We start from the raw sequence: 23,023 nt of genomic DNA on the forward strand, positions 1-23,023 counted from the left end.
AACTCCTTTGTCCTTCATATTTATCCATTCTAAGTAGGTTCCATACATAAAACTCTTTAAATGACCTTGTATGAGAGAGAAAAACAGGAATAGCCTTACTTTTGCGAGTTAAGGCCAAATTGGTATTTTTGCTATAAAATGAATTCCTTCAGTCAAAACAAGTTCAAACTCCTTTGTCCTTCATATATATCATTTCTAAGTAGGTTCCATGCATAAAGCTCTTTAAATGACCTTGTATGACAAAGAAAAACAGGAATAGCCTTACTTTTGCGAGTTATTGACAAATTGGTATTTTTGCTATAAAATGAATTCCTTCAGTCAAAACAAGTTCAAACTCATTTGTCCTACATATATATAAATTCTGAGTAGGTTCCATGCATAAAGCTCTTTAAATGACCTTGTATGACAAAGAAAAACAGGAATAGCCTTACTTTTGCGAGTTATTTCTAAATTGGTATATTTGCTTTAAAATGAATTCCTTCAGTCAAAACAAGTTCAAACTCCTTTGTCCTTCATATATATCAATTCTAAGTAGGTTCCATGCATAAAGCTCTTTAAATGACCTTGTATGACATAGAAAAACAGGAATAGCCTTACTTTTGCGAGTTAAGACGAAATTCGGATTTTTGCTTATAAACCCCAATTCATTTAGACAAAAAGAGTTCAAACTCCTTTGTCCTTCATATTCATCCATTCTGAGTAGGTTTCAAGCATAAAGCTCTTTACATGACCTTGTATGACAAAGAAAAACAGGAATAGCCTTACTTTTGCGAGTTATTGCCAAATTGGTATTGTTGCTATAAAATGAATTCCTTCAGTCAAAACAAGTTCAAACTCCTTTGTACTTCGTATATCTCAATTCTAAGTAGGTTCCATGCATAAAGCTCTTTAAATGACCTTGTAAGAGAAAGAAAAACTGGAAAAGCCTTACTTTTGCGAGTTAAGGCCAAATTGGTATTTTTGCTATAAAATGAATTCCTTCAGTCAAAACAAGTTCAAACTACTTTGTCCTTCATATATATCATTTCTAAGTAGGTTCCATGCATAAAGCTCTTTAAATGACCTTGTATGACTGAGAAAAACAGGAATAGCCTTACTTTTGCGAGTTAAGGCCAAATTGGTATTTTTGCTATAAAATAAATTCCTTCAGTCAAAACAAGTTCAAACTCATTTATACTTCGTATATCTCAATTCTAAGTAGGTTCCATGCATAAAGCTCTTTAAATGACCTTGTAAGAGAAAGAAAAACAGGAATAGCTTTACTTTTGCGACTTGAGGCCAAATTGGTATTTTTGCTATAAAATGAATTCCTTCAGTCAAAACAGGTTCAAACTCCTTTGTCCTTCATATATATCAATTCTAAGTAGGTTCCATGCATAAAGCTCTTTAAATGACCTTGTATGACAGAGAAAAACAGGAATAGCCTTACTTTTGCGAGTTATTGCCAAATTGGCATTTTTGCTATAAAATGAATTCCTTCAGTCAAAACAAGTTCAAACTCCTTTGTACTTCGTATATCTCAATTCTAAGTAGGTTCCATGCATAAAGCTCTTTAAATGACCTTGTAAGAGAAAGAAAAACAGGAAAAGCCTTACTTTTGCGAGTTAAGGCCAAATTGGTATTTTTGCTATAAAATGAATACCTTCAGTCAAAACAAGTTCAAAGTCCTTTGTCCTTCATATATATCATTTCTAAGTAGGTTCCATGCATAAAGCTCTTTAAATGACCTTGTATGACAAAGAAAAACAGGAATAGCCTTACTTTTGCGAGTTATTGCCAATTTGTTATTTTTGCTATAAAATGAATTCCTTCAGTCAAAACAAGTTCAAACTCCTTTGTCCTTCATATATATCAATTCTAAGTAAGTTACATGCATAAAGCTCTTTAAATGACCTTGTATGACAAAGAAAAACAGGAATAGCCTTACTTTTGCGAGTTAAGACAAAATTCGGATATTTCCTTATAAACACCAATTCCTTCAGTCAAAACAAGTTTAAACTCCTTTGTCCTTCATATTCATCCATTCTGAGTAGGTTCCATGCATAAAGCTCTTTACATGACCTTGTATGACAAAGAAAAACAGGAATAGCCTTACTTTTGCGAGTTAAGGCCAAATTGGTATTTTTATTATAAAATGAATTCCTTCAGTCAAAACAAGTTCAAACTCATTTGTCCTTCATATATATATATTCTAAGTAGGTTCCATACATAAAGCTCTTTAAATGACCTTGTATGACAAAGAAAAACAGGAATAGCCTTACTTTTGCGAGTTATTGCCAAATTGGTATTTTTGCTATAAAATGAATTCCTTCAGTCAAAACAAGTTCAAACTCCTTTGTCCTTCATATATATCAATTCTAAGTAGGTTCCATGCATAAAGCTCTTTAAATGACCTTGTATGACAGAGAAAAACAGGAATAGCCTTACTGTTGCGAGTTAAAGCCTAATTGGTATTTTTGCTATAAAATGAATTCCTTAAGTCAAAACAAGTTCAAACTAATTTGTCCTTCATATATATCCATTTCTAAGAAGGTTCCATGCATAAAACTCTTTAAATGACCTTGTTTGAGAAAGAAAAACAGGAAGAGCCTTCTTTTGCGGAATTAAGACGAAATTCGGATTTTTGCTTATAAACACAAATTCCTTCAGTCAAAACAAGTTCAAACTCCTTTGTACTTCGTATATCTAAATTCTAAGTAGGTTCCATGCATAAAGCTCTTTAAATGACCTTGTAAGAGAAAGAAAAACAGGAAAAGCCTTACTTTTGCTAGTTATTGCCAAATTGGTATTTTTGCTATAAAATGAATTCCTTCAGTCAAAACAAGTTCAAACTCCTTTGTCCTTCATATATATCAATTCTAAGTAGGTTCCATGCATAAAGCTCTTTAAATGACCATGTATGACAGAGAAAAACAGGAATAGCCTTACTTTTGCGAGTTAAGACGAAATTCGGATTTTTGCTTATACACCCCAATTCATTTTGTCAAAAAGAGTTCAAACTCCTTTGTCTTTCATATTTATCCATTCTAAGTAAGTTCCATACATAAAACTATTTAAATGACCTTGTATGAGAGAGAAAAACAGGAATAGCCTTACTTTTGCGAGTTAAGGCCAAATTGGTATTTTTGCTATAAAATGAATTCCTTCAGTCAAAACAAGTTCAAACTCCTTTGTACTTCGTATATCTCAATTCTACGTAGGTTCCATGCATAAAGCTCTTTAAATGACCTTGTAAGAGAAAGAAAAACTGGAAAAGCCTTACTTTTGCGAGTTAAGGCCAAATTGGTATTTTTGCTATAAAATGAATTCCTTCAGTCAAAACAAGTTCAAACTCCTTTGTCCTTCATATATATCATTTCTAAGTAGGTTCCATGCATAAAGCTCTTTAAATGACCTTGTATGACTGAGAAAAACAGGAATAGCCTTACTTTTGCGAGTTAAGGCCAAATTGGTATTTTTGCTATAAAATAAATTCCTTCAGTCAAAACAAGTTCAAACTCATTTATACTTCGTATATCTCAATTCTAAGTAGGTTCCATGCATAAAGCTCTTTAAATGACCTTGTAAGAGAAAGAAAAACAGGAATAGCTTTACTTTTGCGACTTGAGGCCAAATTGGTATTTTTGCTATAAAATGAATTCCTTCAGTCAAAACAGGTTCAAACTCCTTTGTCCTTCATATATATCAATTCTAAGTAGGTTCCATGCATAAAGCTCTTTAAATGACCTTGTATGACAGAGAAAAACAGGAATAGCCTTACTTTTGCGAGTTATTGCCAAATTGGCATTTTTGCTATAAAATGAATTCCTTCAGTCAAAACAAGTTCAAACTCCTTTGTACTTCGTATATCTCAATTCTAAGTAGGTTCCATGCATAAAGCTCTTTAAATGACCTTGTAAGAGAAAGAAAAACAGGAAAAGCCTTACTTTTGCGAGTTAAGGCCAAATTGGTATTTTTGCTATAAAATGAATACCTTCAGTCAAAACAAGTTCAAAGTCCTTTGTCCTTCATATATATCATTTCTAAGTAGGTTCCATGCATAAAGCTCTTTAAATGACCTTGTATGACAAAGAAAAACAGGAATAGCCTTACTTTTGCGAGTTATTGCCAATTTGTTATTTTTGCTATAAAATGAATTCCTTCAGTCAAAACAAGTTCAAACTCCTTTGTCCTTCATATATATCAATTCTAAGTAAGTTACATGCATAAAGCTCTTTAAATGACCTTGTATGACAAAGAAAAACAGGAATAGCCTTACTTTTGCGAGTTAAGACAAAATTCGGATATTTCCTTATAAACACCAATTCCTTCAGTCAAAACAAGTTTAAACTCCTTTGTCCTTCATATTCATCCATTCTGAGTAGGTTCCATGCATAAAGCTCTTTACATGACCTTGTATGACAAAGAAAAACAGGAATAGCCTTACTTTTGCGAGTTAAGGCCAAATTGGTATTTTTATTATAAAATGAATTCCTTCAGTCAAAACAAGTTCAAACTCATTTGTCCTTCATATATATATATTCTAAGTAGGTTCCATACATAAAGCTCTTTAAATGACCTTGTATGACAAAGAAAAACAGGAATAGCCTTACTTTTGCGAGTTATTGCCAAATTGGTATTTTTGCTATAAAATGAATTCCTTCAGTCAAAACAAGTTCAAACTCCTTTGTCCTTCATATATATCAATTCTAAGTAGGTTCCATGCATAAAGCTCTTTAAATGACCTTGTATGACAGAGAAAAACAGGAATAGCCTTACTGTTGCGAGTTAAAGCCTAATTGGTATTTTTGCTATAAAATGAATTCCTTAAGTCAAAACAAGTTCAAACTAATTTGTCCTTCATATATATCCATTTCTAAGAAGGTTCCATGCATAAAACTCTTTAAATGACCTTGTTTGAGAAAGAAAAACAGGAAGAGCCTTCTTTTGCGGAATTAAGACGAAATTCGGATTTTTGCTTATAAACACAAATTCCTTCAGTCAAAACAAGTTCAAACTCCTTTGTACTTCGTATATCTAAATTCTAAGTAGGTTCCATGCATAAAGCTCTTTAAATGACCTTGTAAGAGAAAGAAAAACAGGAAAAGCCTTACTTTTGCTAGTTATTGCCAAATTGGTATTTTTGCTATAAAATGAATTCCTTCAGTCAAAACAAGTTCAAACTCCTTTGTCCTTCATATATATCAATTCTAAGTAGGTTCCATGCATAAAGCTCTTTAAATGACCATGTATGACAGAGAAAAACAGGAATAGCCTTACTTTTGCGAGTTAAGACGAAATTCGGATTTTTGCTTATACACCCCAATTCATTTTGTCAAAAAGAGTTCAAACTCCTTTGTCTTTCATATTTATCCATTCTAAGTAAGTTCCATACATAAAACTATTTAAATGACCTTGTATGAGAGAGAAAAACAGGAATAGCCTTACTTTTGCGAGTTAAGGCCAAATTGGTATTTTTGCTATAAAATGAATTCCTTCAGTCAAAACAAGTTCAAACTCCTTTGTACTTCGTATATCTCAATTCTACGTAGGTTCCATGCATAAAGCTCTTTAAATGACCTTGTAAGAGAAAGAAAAACAGGAAAAGCCTTACTTTTGCGAGTTATTGCCAAATTGGTATTTTTGCTATAAAATGAATTCCTTCAGTCAAAACAAGTTCAAACTCCTTTGTCCTTCATATATATCAATTCTAAGTAGGTTCCATGCATAAAGCTCTTTAAATGACCTTGTATGACAGAGAAAAACAGGAATAGCCTTACTGTTGCGAGTTAAAGCCTAATTGGTATTTTTGCTATAAAATGAATTCCTTAAGTCAAAACAAGTTCAAACTAATTTGTCCTTCATATATATCCATTTCTAAGAAGGTTCCATGCATAAAACTCTTTAAATGACCTTGTTTGAGAAAGAAAAACAGGAAGAGCCTTCTTTTGCGGAATTAAGACGAAATTCGGATTTTTGCTTATAAACACAAATTCCTTCAGTCAAAACAAGTTCAAACTCCTTTGTACTTCGTATATCTAAATTCTAAGTAGGTTCCATGCATAAAGCTCTTTAAATGACCTTGTAAGAGAAAGAAAAACAGGAAAAGCCTTACTTTTGCGAGTTAAGGCCAAATTGGTATTTTTGCTATAAAATGAATACCTTCAGTCAAAACAAGTTCAAAGTCCTTTGTCCTTCATATATATCATTTCTAAGTAGGTTCCATGCATAAAGCTCTTTAAATGACCTTGTATGACAAAGAAAAACAGGAATAGCCTTACTTTTGCGAGTTATTGCCAATTTGTTATTTTTGCTATAAAATGAATTCCTTCAGTCAAAACAAGTTCAAACTCCTTTGTCCTTCATATATATCAATTCTAAGTAAGTTACATGCATAAAGCTCTTTAAATGACCTTGTATGACAAAGAAAAACAGGAATAGCCTTACTTTTGCGAGTTAAGACAAAATTCGGATATTTCCTTATAAACACCAATTCCTTCAGTCAAAACAAGTTTAAACTCCTTTGTCCTTCATATTCATCCATTCTGAGTAGGTTCCATGCATAAAGCTCTTTACATGACCTTGTATGACAAAGAAAAACAGGAATAGCCTTACTTTTGCGAGTTAAGGCCAAATTGGTATTTTTATTATAAAATGAATTCCTTCAGTCAAAACAAGTTCAAACTCATTTGTCCTTCATATATATATATTCTAAGTAGGTTCCATACATAAAGCTCTTTAAATGACCTTGTATGACAAAGAAAAACAGGAATAGCCTTACTTTTGCGAGTTATTGCCAAATTGGTATTTTTGCTATAAAATGAATTCCTTCAGTCAAAACAAGTTCAAACTCCTTTGTCCTTCATATATATCAATTCTAAGTAGGTTCCATGCATAAAGCTCTTTAAATGACCTTGTATGACAGAGAAAAACAGGAATAGCCTTACTGTTGCGAGTTAAAGCCTAATTGGTATTTTTGCTATAAAATGAATTCCTTAAGTCAAAACAAGTTCAAACTAATTTGTCCTTCATATATATCCATTTCTAAGAAGGTTCCATGCATAAAACTCTTTAAATGACCTTGTTTGAGAAAGAAAAACAGGAAGAGCCTTCTTTTGCGGAATTAAGACGAAATTCGGATTTTTGCTTATAAACACAAATTCCTTCAGTCAAAACAAGTTCAAACTCCTTTGTACTTCGTATATCTAAATTCTAAGTAGGTTCCATGCATAAAGCTCTTTAAATGACCTTGTAAGAGAAAGAAAAACAGGAAAAGCCTTACTTTTGCTAGTTATTGCCAAATTGGTATTTTTGCTATAAAATGAATTCCTTCAGTCAAAACAAGTTCAAACTCCTTTGTCCTTCATATATATCAATTCTAAGTAGGTTCCATGCATAAAGCTCTTTAAATGACCATGTATGACAGAGAAAAACAGGAATAGCCTTACTTTTGCGAGTTAAGACGAAATTCGGATTTTTGCTTATACACCCCAATTCATTTTGTCAAAAAGAGTTCAAACTCCTTTGTCTTTCATATTTATCCATTCTAAGTAAGTTCCATACATAAAACTATTTAAATGACCTTGTATGAGAGAGAAAAACAGGAATAGCCTTACTTTTGCGAGTTAAGGCCAAATTGGTATTTTTGCTATAAAATGAATTCCTTCAGTCAAAACAAGTTCAAACTCCTTTGTACTTCGTATATCTCAATTCTACGTAGGTTCCATGCATAAAGCTCTTTAAATGACCTTGTAAGAGAAAGAAAAACAGGAAAAGCCTTACTTTTGCGAGTTAAGGCCAAATTGGTATTTTTGCTATAAAATGAATTCCTTCAGTCAAAACAAGTTCAAAGTCCTTTGTCCTTCATATATATCATTTCTAAGTAGGTTCCATGCATAAAGCTCTTTAAATGACCTTGTATGACAAAGAAAAACAGGAATAGCCTTACTTTTGCGAGTTATTGCCAAATTGTTATTTTTGCTATAAAATGAATTCCTTCAGTCAAAACAAGTTCAAACTCCTTTGTACTTCGTATATCTCAATTCTAAGTAGGTTCCATGCATAAAGCTCTTTAAATGACCTTGTAAGAGAAAGAAAAACAGGAAAAGCCTTACTTTTGCGAGTTAAGGCCAAATTGGTATTTTTGCTATAAAATGAATTCCTTCAGTCAAAACAAGTTCAAAGTCCTTTGTCCTTCATATATATCATTTCTAAGTAGGTTCCATGCATAAAGCTCTTTAAATGACCTTGTATGACAGAGAAAAACAGGAATAGCCTTACTTTTGCGAGTTATTGCCAAATTGTTATTTTTGCTATAAAATGAATTCCTTCAGTCAAAACAAGTTCAAACTCCTTTGTCCTTCATATATATCAATTCTAAGTAAGTTACATGCATAAAGCTCTTTAAATGACCTTGTATGACAAAGAAAAACAGGAATAGCCTTACTTTTGCGAGTTAAGACAAAATTCGGATATTTCCTTATAAACACCAATTCCTTCAGTCAAAACAAGTTTAAACTCCTTTGTCCTTCATATTCATCCATTCTGAGTAGGTTCCATGCATAAAGCTCTTTACATGACCTTGTATGACAAAGAAAAACAGGAATAGCCTTACTTTTGCGAGTTAAGGCCAAATTGGTATTTTTATTATAAAATGAATTCCTTCAGTCAAAACAAGTTCAAACTCATTTGTCCTTCATATATATCAATTCTAAGTAGGTTCCATACATAAAGCTCTTTAAATGACCTTGTATGACAAAGAAAAACAGGAATAGCCTTACTTTTGCGAGTTATTGCCAAATTGGTATTTTTGCTATAAAATGAATTCCTTCAGTCAAAACAAGTTCAAACTCCTTTGTCCTTCATATATATCAATTCTAAGTAGGTTCCATGCATAAAGCTCTTTAAATGACCTTGTATGACAGAGAAAAACAGGAATAGCCTTACTATTGCGAGTTAAAGCCTAATTGGTATTTTTGCTATAAAATGAATTCCTTAAGTCAAAACAAGTTCAAACTAATTTGTCCTTCATATATATCCATTTCTAAGAAGGTTCCATGCATAAAACTCTTTAAATGACCTTGTTTGAGAAAGAAAAACAGGAAGAGCCTTCTTTTGCGGAATTAAGATGAAATTCGGATTTTTGCTTATAAACACAAATTCCTTCAGTCAAAACAAGTTCAAACTCCTTTGTACTTCGTATATCTAAATTCTAAGTAGGTTCCATGCATAAAGCTCTTTAAATGACCTTGTAAGAGAAAGAAAAACAGGAAAAGCCTTACTTTTGCGAGTTATTGCCAAATTGGTATTTTTGCTATAAAATGAATTCCTTCAGTCAAAACAAGTTCAAACTCCTTTGTCCTTCATATATATCAATTCGAAGTAGGTTCCATGCATAAAGCTCTTTAAATGACCTTGTATGACAGAGAAAAACAGGAATAGCCTTACTTTTGCGAGTTAAGACGAAATACGGATTTTTGCTTATAAACCCCAATTCATTTAGTCAAAAAGAGTTCAAACTCCTTTGTCCTTCATATTTATCCATTCTAAGTAAGTTCCATGCATAAAACTCTTTAAATGACCTTGTATGACAGAGAAAAACAGGAATAGCCTTACTTTTGCAAGTTAAGGCCAAATTGGTATTTTTGCTATAAAATGAATTCCTTCAGTCAAAACAAGTTCAAACTCATTTGTCCTACATATATATCAATTCTGAGTAGGTTCCATGCATAAAGCTCTTTAAATGACCTTGTATGACAAAGAAAAACAGGAATAGCCTTACTTTTGCGAGTTATTGCCAAATTGTTATTTTTGCTATAAAATGAATTCCTTCAGTCAAAACAAGTTCAAACTCCTTTGTCCTTCATATATATCAATTCTAAGTAAGTTACATGCATAAAGCTCTTTACATGACCTTGTATGACAAAGAAAAACAGGAATAGCCTTACTTTTGCGAGTTAAGACAAAATTCGGATATTTCCTTATTAACACCAATTCCTTCAGTCAAAACAAGTTTAAACTCCTTTGTCCTTCATATTCATCCATTCTGAGTAGGTTCCATGCATAAAGCTCTTTACATGACCTTGTATGACAAAGAAAAACAGGAATAGCCTTACTTTTGCGAGTTAAGGCCAAAATGGTATTTTTATTATAAAATGAATTCCTTCAGTCAAAACAAGTTCAAACTCCTTTGTACTTCGTATATATCAATTCTAAGTAGGTTCCATGCATAAAGCTCTCTAAATGACCTTGTATGACAGAGAAAAACAGGAATAGCCTTACTTTTGCGAGTTAAAGCCAAATTGGTATTTTTGCTATAAAATGAATTCCTTCAGTCAAAACAAGTTCAAACTCCTTTGTCCTTCATATATATCAATTCTAAGTAGGTTCCATGCATAAAGCTCTTTAAATGACCTTGTATGACAAAGAAAAACAGGAATAGCCTTACTTTTGCGAGTTATTGCCAAATTGGTATTTTTGCTATAAAATGAATTCCTTCAGTCAAAACAAGTTCAAACTCCTTTGTCCTTCATATATATAAATTCTAAGTAGGTTCCATGCATAAAGCTCTTTAAATGACCTTGTATGACAGAGAAAAACAGGAATAGCCTTACTTTTGCGAGTTAAGACGAAATTCGGATTTTTCCTTATAAACACCAATTCCTTCAGTCAAAACAAGTTTAAACTCCTTTGTCCTTCATATTCATCCATTCTGAGTAGGTTCCATGCATAAAGCTCTTTACATGACCTTGTATGACAAAGAAAAACAGGAATAGCCTTACTTTTGCGAGTTAAGGCCAACTTGTTTTTTTTGCTATAAAATGAATTCCTTCAGTCAAAACAAGTTTAAACTCCTTTGTCCTTCATATATATCAATTCTAAGTAAGTTCCATGCATAAAGCTCTTTAAAGGACCTTGTATGACAAAGAAAAACAGGAATAGCCTTACTTTAGCGAGTTAAGGCCAAATTGGTATTTTTGCTATAAAATGAATTCCTTCAGTCAAAACAAGTTCAAACTCCTTTGTCCTTCATATATATCCATTTCTAAGAAGGTTCCATGCATAAAACTCTTTAAATGACCTTGTTTGAGAAAGAAAAACAGGAAGAGCCTTCTTTTGCGGAATTAAGATGAAATTCGGATTTTTGCTTATAAACACAAATTCCTTCAGTCAAAACAAGTTCAAACTCCTTTGTACTTCGTATATCTAAATTCTAAGTAGGTTCCATGCATAAAGCTCTTTAAATGACCTTGTAAGAGAAAGAAAAACAGGAAAAGCCTTACTTTTGCGAGTTATTGCCAAATTGGTATTTTTGCTATAAAATGAATTCCTTCAGTCAAAACAAGTTCAAACTTCTTTGTCCTTCATATATATCAATTCGAAGTAGGTTCCATGCATAAAGCTCTTTAAATGACCTTGTATGACAGAGAAAAACAGGAATAGCCTTACTTTTGCGAGTTAAGACGAAATACGGATTTTTGCTTATAAACCCCAATTCATTTAGTCAAAAAGAGTTCAAACTCCTTTGTCCTTCATATTTATCCATTCTAAGTAAGTTCCATGCATAAAACTCTTTAAATGACCTTGTATGACAGAGAAAAACAGGAATAGCCTTACTTTTGCAAGTTAAGGCCAAATTGGTATTTTTGCTATAAAATGAATTCCTTCAGTCAAAACAAGTTCAAACTCATTTGTCCTACATATATATCAATTCTGAGTAGGTTCCATGCATAAAGCTCTTTAAATGACCTTGTATGACAAAGAAAAACAGGAATAGCCTTACTTTTGCGAGTTATTGCCAAATTGTTATTTTTGCTATAAAATGAATTCCTTCAGTCAAAACAAGTTCAAACTCCTTTGTCCTTCATATATATCAATTCTAAGTAAGTTACATGCATAAAGCTCTTTACATGACCTTGTATGACAAAGAAAAACAGGAATAGCCTTACTTTTGCGAGTTAAGACAAAATTCGGATATTTCCTTATAAACACCAATTCCTTCAGTCAAAACAAGTTTAAACTCCTTTGTCCTTCATATTCATCCATTCTGAGTAGGTTCCATGCATAAAGCTCTTTACATGACCTTGTATGACAAAGAAAAACAGGAATAGCCTTACTTTTGCGAGTTAAGGCCAAAATGGTATTTTTATTATAAAATGAATTCCTTCAGTCAAAACAAGTTCAAACTCCTTTGTACTTCGTATATATCAATTCTAAGTAGGTTCCATGCATAAAGCTCTCTAAATGACCTTGTATGACAGAGAAAAACAGGAATAGCCTTACTTTTGCGAGTTAAGGCCAAATTGGTATTTTTGCTATAAAATGAATTCCTTCAGTCAAAACAAGTTCAAACTCCTTTGTCCTTCATATATATCAATTCTAAGTAGGTTCCATGCATAAAGCTCTTTAAATGACCTTGTATGACAAAGAAAAACAGGAATAGCCTTACTTTTGCGAGTTATTGCCAAATTGGTATTTTTGCTATAAAATGAATTCCTTCAGTCAAAACAAGTTCAAACTCCTTTGTCCTTCATATATATAAATTCTAAGTAGGTTCCATGCATAAAGCTCTTTAAATGACCTTGTATGACAAAGAAAAACAGGAATAGCCTTACTTTTGCGAGTTATTGCCAAATTGGTATTTTTGCTATAAAATGAATTCCTTCAGTCAAAACAAGTTCAAACTCCTTTGTCCTTCATATATATCAATTCTAAGTAAGTTACATGCATAAAGCTCTTTAAATGACCTTGTATGACAAAGAAAAACAGGAATAGCCTTACTTTTGCGAGTTAAGACAAAATTCGGATATTTCCTCATAAACACCAATTCCTTCAGTCAAAACAAGTTTAAACTCCTTTGTCCTTCATATTCATCCATTCTGAGTAGGTTCCATGCATAAAGCTCTTTACATGACCTTGTATGACAAAGAAAAACAGGAATAGCCTTACTTTTGCGAGTTAAGGCCAAATTGGTATTTTTATTATAAAATGAATTCCTTCAGTCAAAACAAGTTCAAACTCATTTGTCCTTAATATATATCAATTCTAAGTAGGTTCCAAGCATAAAGCTCTTTAAATGACCTTGTATGACAAAGAAAAACAGGAATAGCCTTACTTTTGCGAGTTATTGCCAAATTGGTTTTTTTGCTATAAAATGAATTCCTTCAGTCAAAACAAGTTCAAACTCCTTTGTCCTTCATATATATCAATTCTAAGTAGGTTCCATGCATAAAGCTCTTTAAATGACCTTGTATGACAAAGAAAAACAGGAATAGCCTTACTTTTGCGAGTTATTTCAAATTGGTATATTTGCTTTAAAATGAATTCCTTCAGTCAAAACAAGTTCACTCCTTTGTCCTTCATATATATCAATTCTAAGTAGGTGGTTCCATGCATAAAGCTCTTTAAATGACCTTGTATGACAGAGAAAAACAGGAATAGCCTTACTTTTGCGAGTTAAGACGAAATTCGGATTTTTCCTTATAAACCCCAATTCCTTCAGTCAAAACAAGTTTAAACTCCTTTGTCCTTCATATTCATCCATTCTGAGTAGGTTCCATGCATAAAGCTCTTTACATGACCTTGTATGACAAAGAAAAACAGGAATAGCCTTACTTTTGCGAGTTAAGGCCAAATTGGTTTTTTTGCTATAAAATGAATTCCTTCAGTCAAAACAAGTTTAAACTCCTTTGTCCTTCATATCTATCTATTCTAAGTAAGTTCAATGCATAAAGCTCTTTAAAGGACCTTGTATGACAAAGAAAAACAGGAATAGCCTTACTTTAGCGAGTTAAGGCCAAATTGGTATTTTTGCTATAAAATGAATTCCTTTAGACAAAACAAGTTCAAACTCCTTTGTCCTTCATATATATCAATTCTAAGTAGGTTCCAAGCATAAAGCTCTTTAAATGACCTTGTATGACAAATAAAAACAGGAATAGCCTTACTTTTGCGAGTTATTGCCAAATTGGTATTTTTGCTATAAAATGAATTCCTTCAGTCAAAACAAGTTCAAACTCCTTTGTCCTTCATATATATCAATTCTAAGTAGGTTCCATGCATAAAGCTCTTTAAAGGACCTTGTATGACAAAGAAAAACAGGAATAGCCTTACTTTAGCGAGTTAAGGCCAAATTGGTATTTTTGCTATAAAATGAATTCCTTCAGTCAAAACAAGTTCAAACTCCTTTGTCCTTCATATATATCAATTCGAAGTAGGTTCCATGCATAAAGCTCTTTAAATGACCTTGTATGACAGAGAAAAACAGGAATAGCCTTACTTTTGCGAGTTAAGACGAAATACGGATTTTTGCTTATAAACCCCAATTCATTTAGTCAAAAAGAGTTCAAACTCCTTTGTCCTTCATATTTATCCATTCTAAGTAAGTTCCATGCATAAAACTCTTTAAATGACCTTGTATGACAGAGAAAAACAGGAATAGCCTTACTTTTGCAAGTTAAGGCCAAATTGGTATTTTTGCTATAAAATGAATTCCTTCAGTCAAAACAAGTTCAAACTCCTTTTTACTTCGTATATCTCAATTCTAAGTAGGTTCAATGCATAAAGCTCTTTAAATGACCTTGTAAGAGAAAGAAAAACAGGAATAGCTTTACTTTTGCGAGTTAAGGCCAAATTGGTATTTTTACTATAAAATGAATTCCTTCAGTCAAAACAAGTTCAAACTCATTTGTCCTACATATATATAAATTCTGAGTAGGTTCCATGCATAAAGCTCTTTAAATGACTTTGTATGACAAAGAAAAACAGGAATAGCCTTACTTTTGCGAGTTATTTCCAAATTGGTATATTTGCTTTAAAATGAATTCCTTCAGTCAAAACAAGTTCAAACTCCTTTGTCCTTCATATATATCAATTCTAAGTAGGTTCCATGCATAAAGCTCCTTAAATGACCTTGTATGACAGAGAAAAACAGGAATAGCCTTACTTTTGCGAGTTAAGACGAAATTTGGATTTTTGCTTATAAACCCCAATTCATTTAGTCAAAAAGAGTTCAAACTCCTTTGTCCTTCATATTTATCCATTCTAAGTAAGTTCCATACATAAAACTCTTTAAATGACCTTGTATGAGAGAGAAAAACAGGAATAGCCTTACTTTTGCGAGTTAAGGCCAAATTGGTATTTTTGCTATAAAATGAATTCCTTCAGTCAAAACAAGTTCAAACTCCTTTGTCCTTCATATATATCATTTCTAAGTAGGTTCCATGCATAAAGCTCTTTAAATGACCTTGTATGACAAAGAAAAACAGGAATAGCCTTACTTTTGCGAGTTATTGACAAATTGGTATTTTTGCTATAAAATGAATTCCTTCAGTCAAAACAAGTTCAAACTCATTTGTCCTACATATATATAAATTCTGAGTAGGTTCCATGCATAAAGCTCTTTAAATGACCTTGTATGACAAAGAAAAACAGGAATAGCCTTACTTTTGCGAGTTATTTCCAAATTGGTATATTTGCTTTAAAATGAATTCCTTCAGTCAAAACAAGTTCAAACTCCTTTGTCCTTCATATATATCAATTCTAAGTAGGTTCCATGCATAAAGCTCTTTAAATGACCTTGTATGACAGAGAAAAACAGGAATAGCCTTACTTTTGCGAGTTAAGACGAAATTCGGATTTTTGCTTATAAACCCCAATTCATTTAGACAAAAAGAGTTCAAACTCCTTTGTCCTTCATATTCATCCATTCTGAGTAGGTTTCAAGCATAAAGCTCTTTACATGACCTTGTATGACAAAGAAAAACAGGAATAGCCTTACTTTTGCGAGTTATTGCCAAATTGGTATTTTTGCTATAAAATGAATTCCTTCAGTCAAAACAAGTTCAAACTCCTTTGTACTTCGTATATCTCAATTCTAAGTAGGTTCCATGCATAAAGCTCTTTAAATGACCTTGTAAGAGAAAGAAAAACTGGAAAAGCCTTACTTTTGCGAGTTAAGGCCAAATTGGTATTTTTGCTATAAAATGAATTCCTTCAGTCAAAACAAGTTCAAACTCCTTTGTCCTTCATATATATCATTTCTAAGTAGGTTCCATGCATAAAGCTCTTTAAATGACCTTGTATGACTGAGAAAAACAGGAATAGCCTTACTTTTGCGAGTTAAGGCCAAATTGGTATTTTTGCTATAAAATAAATTCCTTCAGTCAAAACAAGTTCAAACTCATTTATACTTCGTATATCTCAATTCTAAGTAGGTTCCATGCATAAAGCTCTTTAAATGACCTTGTAAGAGAAAGAAAAACAGGAATAGCTTTACTTTTGCGACTTGAGGCCAAATTGGTATTTTTGCTATAAAATGAATTCCTTCAGTCAAAACAGGTTCAAACTCCTTTGTCCTTCATATATATCAATTCTAAGTAGGTTCCATGCATAAAGCTCTTTAAATGACCTTGTATGACAGAGAAAAACAGGAATAGCCTTACTTTTGCGAGTTATTGCCAAATTGGCATTTTTGCTATAAAATGAATTCCTTCAGTCAAAACAAGTTCAAACTCCTTTGTACTTCGTATATCTCAATTCTAAGTAGGTTCCATGCATAAAGCTCTTTAAATGACCTTGTAAGAGAAAGAAAAACAGGAAAAGCCTTACTTTTGCGAGTTAAGGCCAAATTGGTATTTTTGCTATAAAATGAATTCCTTCAGTCAAAACAAGTTCAAAGTCCTTTGTCCTTCATATATATCAATTCGAAGTAGGTTCCATGCATAAAGCTCTTTAAATGACCTTGTATGACAGAGAAAAACAGGAATAGCCTTACTTTTGCGAGTTAAGACGAAATACGGATTTTTGCTTATAAACCCCAATTCATTTAGTCAAAAAGAGTTCAAACTCCTTTGTCCTTCATATTTATCCATTCTAAGTAAGTTCCATGCATAAAACTCTTTAAATGACCTTGTATGACAGAGAAAAACAGGAATAGCCTTACTTTTGCAAGTTAAGGCCAAATTGGTATTTTTGCTATAAAATGAATTCCTTCAGTCAAAACAAGTTCAAACTCCTTTGTCCTTCATATATATCATTTCTAAGTAGGTTCCATGCATAAAGCTCTTTAAATGACCTTGTATGACAAAGAAAAACAGGAATAGCCTTACTTTTGCGAGTTATTGACAAATTGGTATTTTTGCTATAAAATGAATTCCTTCAGTCAAAACAAGTTCAAACTCATTTGTCCTACATATATATAAATTCTGAGTAGGTTCCATGCATAAAGCTCTTTAAATGACCTTGTATGACAAAGAAAAACAGGAATAGCCTTACTTTTGCGAGTTATTTCCAAATTGGTATATTTGCTTTAAAATGAATTCCTTCAGTCAAAACAAGTTCAAACTCCTTTGTCCTTCATATATATATCAATTCTAAGTAGGTTCCATGCATAAAGCTCCTTAAATGACCTTGTATGACAGAGAAAAACAGGAATAGCCTTACTTTTGCGAGTTAAGACGAAATTTGGATTTTTGCTTATAAACCCCAATTCATTTAGTCAAAAAGAGTTCAAACTCCTTTGTCCTTCATATTTATCCATTCTAAGTAGGTTCCATACATAAAACTCTTTAAATGACCTTGTATGAGAGAGAAAAACAGGAATAGCCTTACTTTTGCGAGTTAAGGCCAAATTGGTATTTTTGCTATAAAATGAATTCCTTCAGTCAAAACAAGTTCAAACTCCTTTGTCCTTCATATATATCATTTCTAAGTAGGTTCCATGCATAAAGCTCTTTAAATGACCTTGTATGACAAAGAAAAACAGGAATAGCCTTACTTTTGCGAGTTATTGACAAATTGGTATTTTTGCTATAAAATGAATTCCTTCAGTCAAAACAAGTTCAAACTCATTTGTCCTACATATATATAAATTCTGAGTAGGTTCCATGCATAAAGCTCTTTAAATGACCTTGTATGACAAAGAAAAACAGGAATAGCCTTACTTTTGCGAGTTATTTCCAAATTGGTATATTTGCTTTAAAATGAATTCCTTCAGTCAAAACAAGTTCAAACTCCTTTGTCCTTCATATATATCAATTCTAAGTAGGTTCCATGCATAAAGCTCTTTAAATGACCTTGTATGACAGAGAAAAACAGGAATAGCCTTACTTTTGCGAGTTAAGACGAAATTCGGATTTTTGCTTATAAACCCCAATTCATTTAGACAAAAAGAGTTCAAACTCCTTTGTCCTTCATATTCATCCATTCTGAGTAGGTTTCAAGCATAAAGCTCTTTACATGACCTTGTATGACAAAGAAAAACAGGAATAGCCTTACTTTTGCGAGTTATTGCCAAATTGGTATTGTTGCTATAAAATGAATTCCTTCAGTCAAAACAAGTTCAAACTCCTTTGTACTTCGTATATCTCAATTCTAAGTAGGTTCCATGCATAAAGCTCTTTAAATGACCTTGTAAGAGAAAGAAAAACTGGAAAAGCCTTACTTTTGCGAGTTAAGGCCAAATTGGTATTTTTGCTATAAAATGAATTCCTTCAGTCAAAACAAGTTCAAACTCCTTTGTCCTTCATATATATCATTTCTAAGTAGGTTCCATGCATAAAGCTCTTTAAATGACCTTGTATGACTGAGAAAAACAGGAATAGCCTTACTTTTGCGAGTTAAGGCCAAATTGGTATTTTTGCTATAAAATAAATTCCTTCAGTCAAAACAAGTTCAAACTCATTTATACTTCGTATATCTCAATTCTAAGTAGGTTCCATGCATAAAGCTCTTTAAATGACCTTGTAAGAGAAAGAAAAACAGGAATAGCTTTACTTTTGCGACTTGAGGCCAAATTGGTATTTTTGCTATAAAATGAATTCCTTCAGTCAAAACAGGTTCAAACTCCTTTGTCCTTCATATATATCAATTCTAAGTAGGTTCCATGCATAAAGCTCTTTAAATGACCTTGTATGACAGAGAAAAACAGGAATAGCCTTACTTTTGCGAGTTATTGCCAAATTGGCATTTTTGCTATAAAATGAATTCCTTCAGTCAAAACAAGTTCAAACTCCTTTGTACTTCGTATATCTCAATTCTAAGTAGGTTCCATGCATAAAGCTCTTTAAATGACCTTGTAAGAGAAAGAAAAACAGGAAAAGCCTTACTTTTGCGAGTTAAGGCCAAATTGGTATTTTTGCTATAAAATGAATACCTTCAGTCAAAACAAGTTCAAAGTCCTTTGTCCTTCATATATATCATTTCTAAGTAGGTTCCATGCATAAAGCTCTTTAAATGACCTTGTATGACAAAGAAAAACAGGAATAGCCTTACTTTTGCGAGTTATTGCCAATTTGTTATTTTTGCTATAAAATGAATTCCTTCAGTCAAAACAAGTTCAAACTCCTTTGTCCTTCATATATATCAATTCTAAGTAAGTTACATGCATAAAGCTCTTTAAATGACCTTGTATGACAAAGAAAAACAGGAATAGCCTTACTTTTGCGAGTTAAGACAAAATTCGGATATTTCTTTATAAACACCAATTCCTTCAGTCAAAACAAGTTTAAACTCCTTTGTCCTTCATATTCATCCATTCTGAGTAGGTTCCATGCATAAAGCTCTTTACATGACCTTGTATGACAAAGAAAAACAGGAATAGCCTTACTTTTGCGAGTTAAGGCCAAATTGGTATTTTTATTATAAAATGAATTCCTTCAGTCAAAACAAGTTCAAACTCATTTGTCCTTCATATATATCAATTCTAAGTAGGTTCCATGCATAAAGCTCTTTAAATGACCTTGTATGACAGAGAAAAACAGGAATAGCCTTACTGTTGCGAGTTAAAGCCTAATTGGTATTTTTGCTATAAAATGAATTCCTTAAGTCAAAACAAGTTCAAACTAATTTTTCCTTCATATATATCCATTTCTAAGAAGGTTCCATGCATAAAACTCTTTAAATGACCTTGTTTGAGAAAGAAAAACAGGAAGAGCCTTCTTTTGCGGAATTAAGACGAAATTCGGATTTTTGCTTATAAACACAAATTCCTTCAGTCAAAACAAGTTCAAACTCCTTTGTACTTCGTATATCTAAATTCTAAGTAGGTTCCATGCATAAAGCTCTTTAAATGACCTTGTAAGAGAAAGAAAAACAGGAAAAGCCTTACTTTTGCTAGTTATTGCCAAATTGGTATTTTTGCTATAAAATGAATTCCTTCAGTCAAAACAAGTTCAAACTCCTTTGTCCTTCATATATATCAATTCTAAGTAGGTTCCATGCATAAAGCTCTTTAAATGACCATGTATGACAGAAAAAAACAGGAATAGCCTTACTTTTGCGAGTTAAGACGAAATTCGGATTTTTGCTTATACACCCCAATTCATTTTGTCAAAAAGAGTTCAAACTCCTTTGTCCTTCATATTTATCCATTCTAAGTAAGTTCCATGCATAAAACTCTTTAAATGACCTTGTATGACAGAGAAAAACAGGAATAGCCTTACTTTTGCAAGTTAAGGCCAAATTGGTATTTTTGCTATAAAATGAATTCCTTCAGTCAAAACAAGTTCAAACTCCTTTTTACTTCGTATATCTCAATTCTAAGTAGGTTCAATGCATAAAGCTCTTTAAATGACCTTGTAAGAGAAAGAAAAACAGGAATAGCTTTACTTTTGCGAGTTAAGGCCAAATTGGTATTTTTACTATAAAATGAATTCCTTCAGTCAAAACAAGTTCAAACTCCTTTGTCCTTCATATATATCAATTCTAAGTAGGTTCCATGCATAAAGCTCTTTAAATGACCTTGTATGACAGAGAAAAACAGGAATAGCCTTACTTTTGCGAGTTAAGACGAAATTTGGATTTTTGCTTATAAACCCCAATTCATTTAGTCAAAAAGAGTTCAAACTCCTTTGTCCTTCATATTTATCCATTCTAAGTAAGTTCCATTCATAAAACTCTTTAAATGACCTTGTATGAGAGAGAAAAACAGGAATAGCCTTACTTTTGCGAGTTAAGGCCAAATTGGTATTTTTGCTATAAAATGAATTCCTTCAGTCAAAACAAGTTCAAACTCCTTTGTCCTTCATATATATCATTTCTAAGTAGGTTCCATGCATAAAGCTCTTTAAATGACCTTGTATGACAAAGAAAAACAGGAATAGCCTTACTTTTGCGAGTTATTGACAAATTGGTATTTTTGCTATAAAATGAATTCCTTCAGTCAAAACAAGTTCAAACTCATTTGTCCTACATATATATAAATTCTGAGTAGGTTCCATGCATAAAGCTCTTTAAATGACCTTGTATGACAAAGAAAAACAGGAATAGCCTTACTTTTGCGAGTTATTTCCAAATTGGTATATTTGCTTTAAAATGAATTCCTTCAGTCAAAACAAGTTCAAACTCCTTTGTCCTTCATATATATATCAATTCTAAGTAGGTTCCATGCATAAAGCTCCTTAAATGACCTTGTATGACAGAGAAAAACAGGAATAGCCTTACTTTTGCGAGTTAAGACGAAATTTGGATTTTTGCTTATAAACCCCAATTCATTTAGTCAAAAAGAGTTCAAACTCCTTTGTCCTTCATATTTATCCATTCTAAGTAGGTTCCATACATAAAACTCTTTAAATGACCTTGTATGAGAGAGAAAAACAGGAATAGCCTTACTTTTGCGAGTTAAGGCCAAATTGGTATTTTTGCTATAAAATGAATTCCTTCAGTCAAAACAAGTTCAAACTCCTTTGTCCTTCATATATATCATTTCTAAGTAGGTTCCATGCATAAAGCTCTTTAAATGACCTTGTATGACAAAGAAAAACAGGAATAGCCTTACTTTTGCGAGTTATTGACAAATTGGTATTTTTGCTATAAAATGAATTCCTTCAGTCAAAACAAGTTCAAACTCATTTGTCCTACATATATATAAATTCTGAGTAGGTTCCATGCATAAAGCTCTTTAAATGACCTTGTATGACAAAGAAAAACAGGAATAGCCTTACTTTTGCGAGTTATTTCCAAATTGGTATATTTGCTTTAAAATGAATTCCTTCAGTCAAAACAAGTTCAAACTCCTTTGTCCTTCATATATATCAATTCTAAGTAGGTTCCATGCATAAAGCTCTTTAAATGACCTTGTATGACAGAGAAAAACAGGAATAGCCTTACTTTTGCGAGTTAAGACGAAATTCGGATTTTTGCTTATAAACCCCAATTCATTTAGACAAAAAGAGTTCAAACTCCTTTGTCCTTCATATTCATCCATTCTGAGTAGGTTTCAAGCATAAAGCTCTTTACATGACCTTGTATGACAAAGAAAAACAGGAATAGCCTTACTTTTGCGAGTTATTGCCAAATTGGTATTGTTGCTATAAAATGAATTCCTTCAGTCAAAACAAGTTCAAACTCCTTTGTACTTCGTATATCTCAATTCTAAGTAGGTTCCATGCATAAAGCTCTTTAAATGACCTTGTAAGAGAAAGAAAAACTGGAAAAGCCTTACTTTTGCGAGTTAAGGCCAAATTGGTATTTTTGCTATAAAATGAATTCCTTCAGTCAAAACAAGTTCAAACTCCTTTGTCCTTCATATATATCATTTCTAAGTAGGTTCCATGCATAAAGCTCTTTAAATGACCTTGTATGACTGAGAAAAACAGGAATAGCCTTACTTTTGCGAGTTAAGGCCAAATTGGTATTTTTGCTATAAAATAAATTCCTTCAGTCAAAACAAGTTCAAACTCATTTATACTTCGTATATCTCAATTCTAAGTAGGTTCCATGCATAAAGCTCTTTAAATGACCTTGTAAGAGAAAGAAAAACAGGAATAGCTTTACTTTTGCGACTTGAGGCCAAATTGGTATTTTTGCTATAAAATGAATTCCTTCAGTCAAAACAGGTTCAAACTCCTTTGTCCTTCATATATATCAATTCTAAGTAGGTTCCATGCATAAAGCTCTTTAAATGACCTTGTATGACAGAGAAAAACAGGAATAGCCTTACTTTTGCGAGTTATTGCCAAATTGGCATTTTTGCTATAAAATGAATTCCTTCAGTCAAAACAAGTTCAAACTCCTTTGTACTTCGTATATCTCAATTCTAAGTAGG

Source organism: Odontesthes bonariensis, chromosome 2, assembly GCF_027942865.1.
Source record: "Odontesthes bonariensis isolate fOdoBon6 chromosome 2, fOdoBon6.hap1, whole genome shotgun sequence".
Classification (NCBI taxonomy): domain Eukaryota; kingdom Metazoa; phylum Chordata; class Actinopteri; order Atheriniformes; family Atherinopsidae; genus Odontesthes; species Odontesthes bonariensis.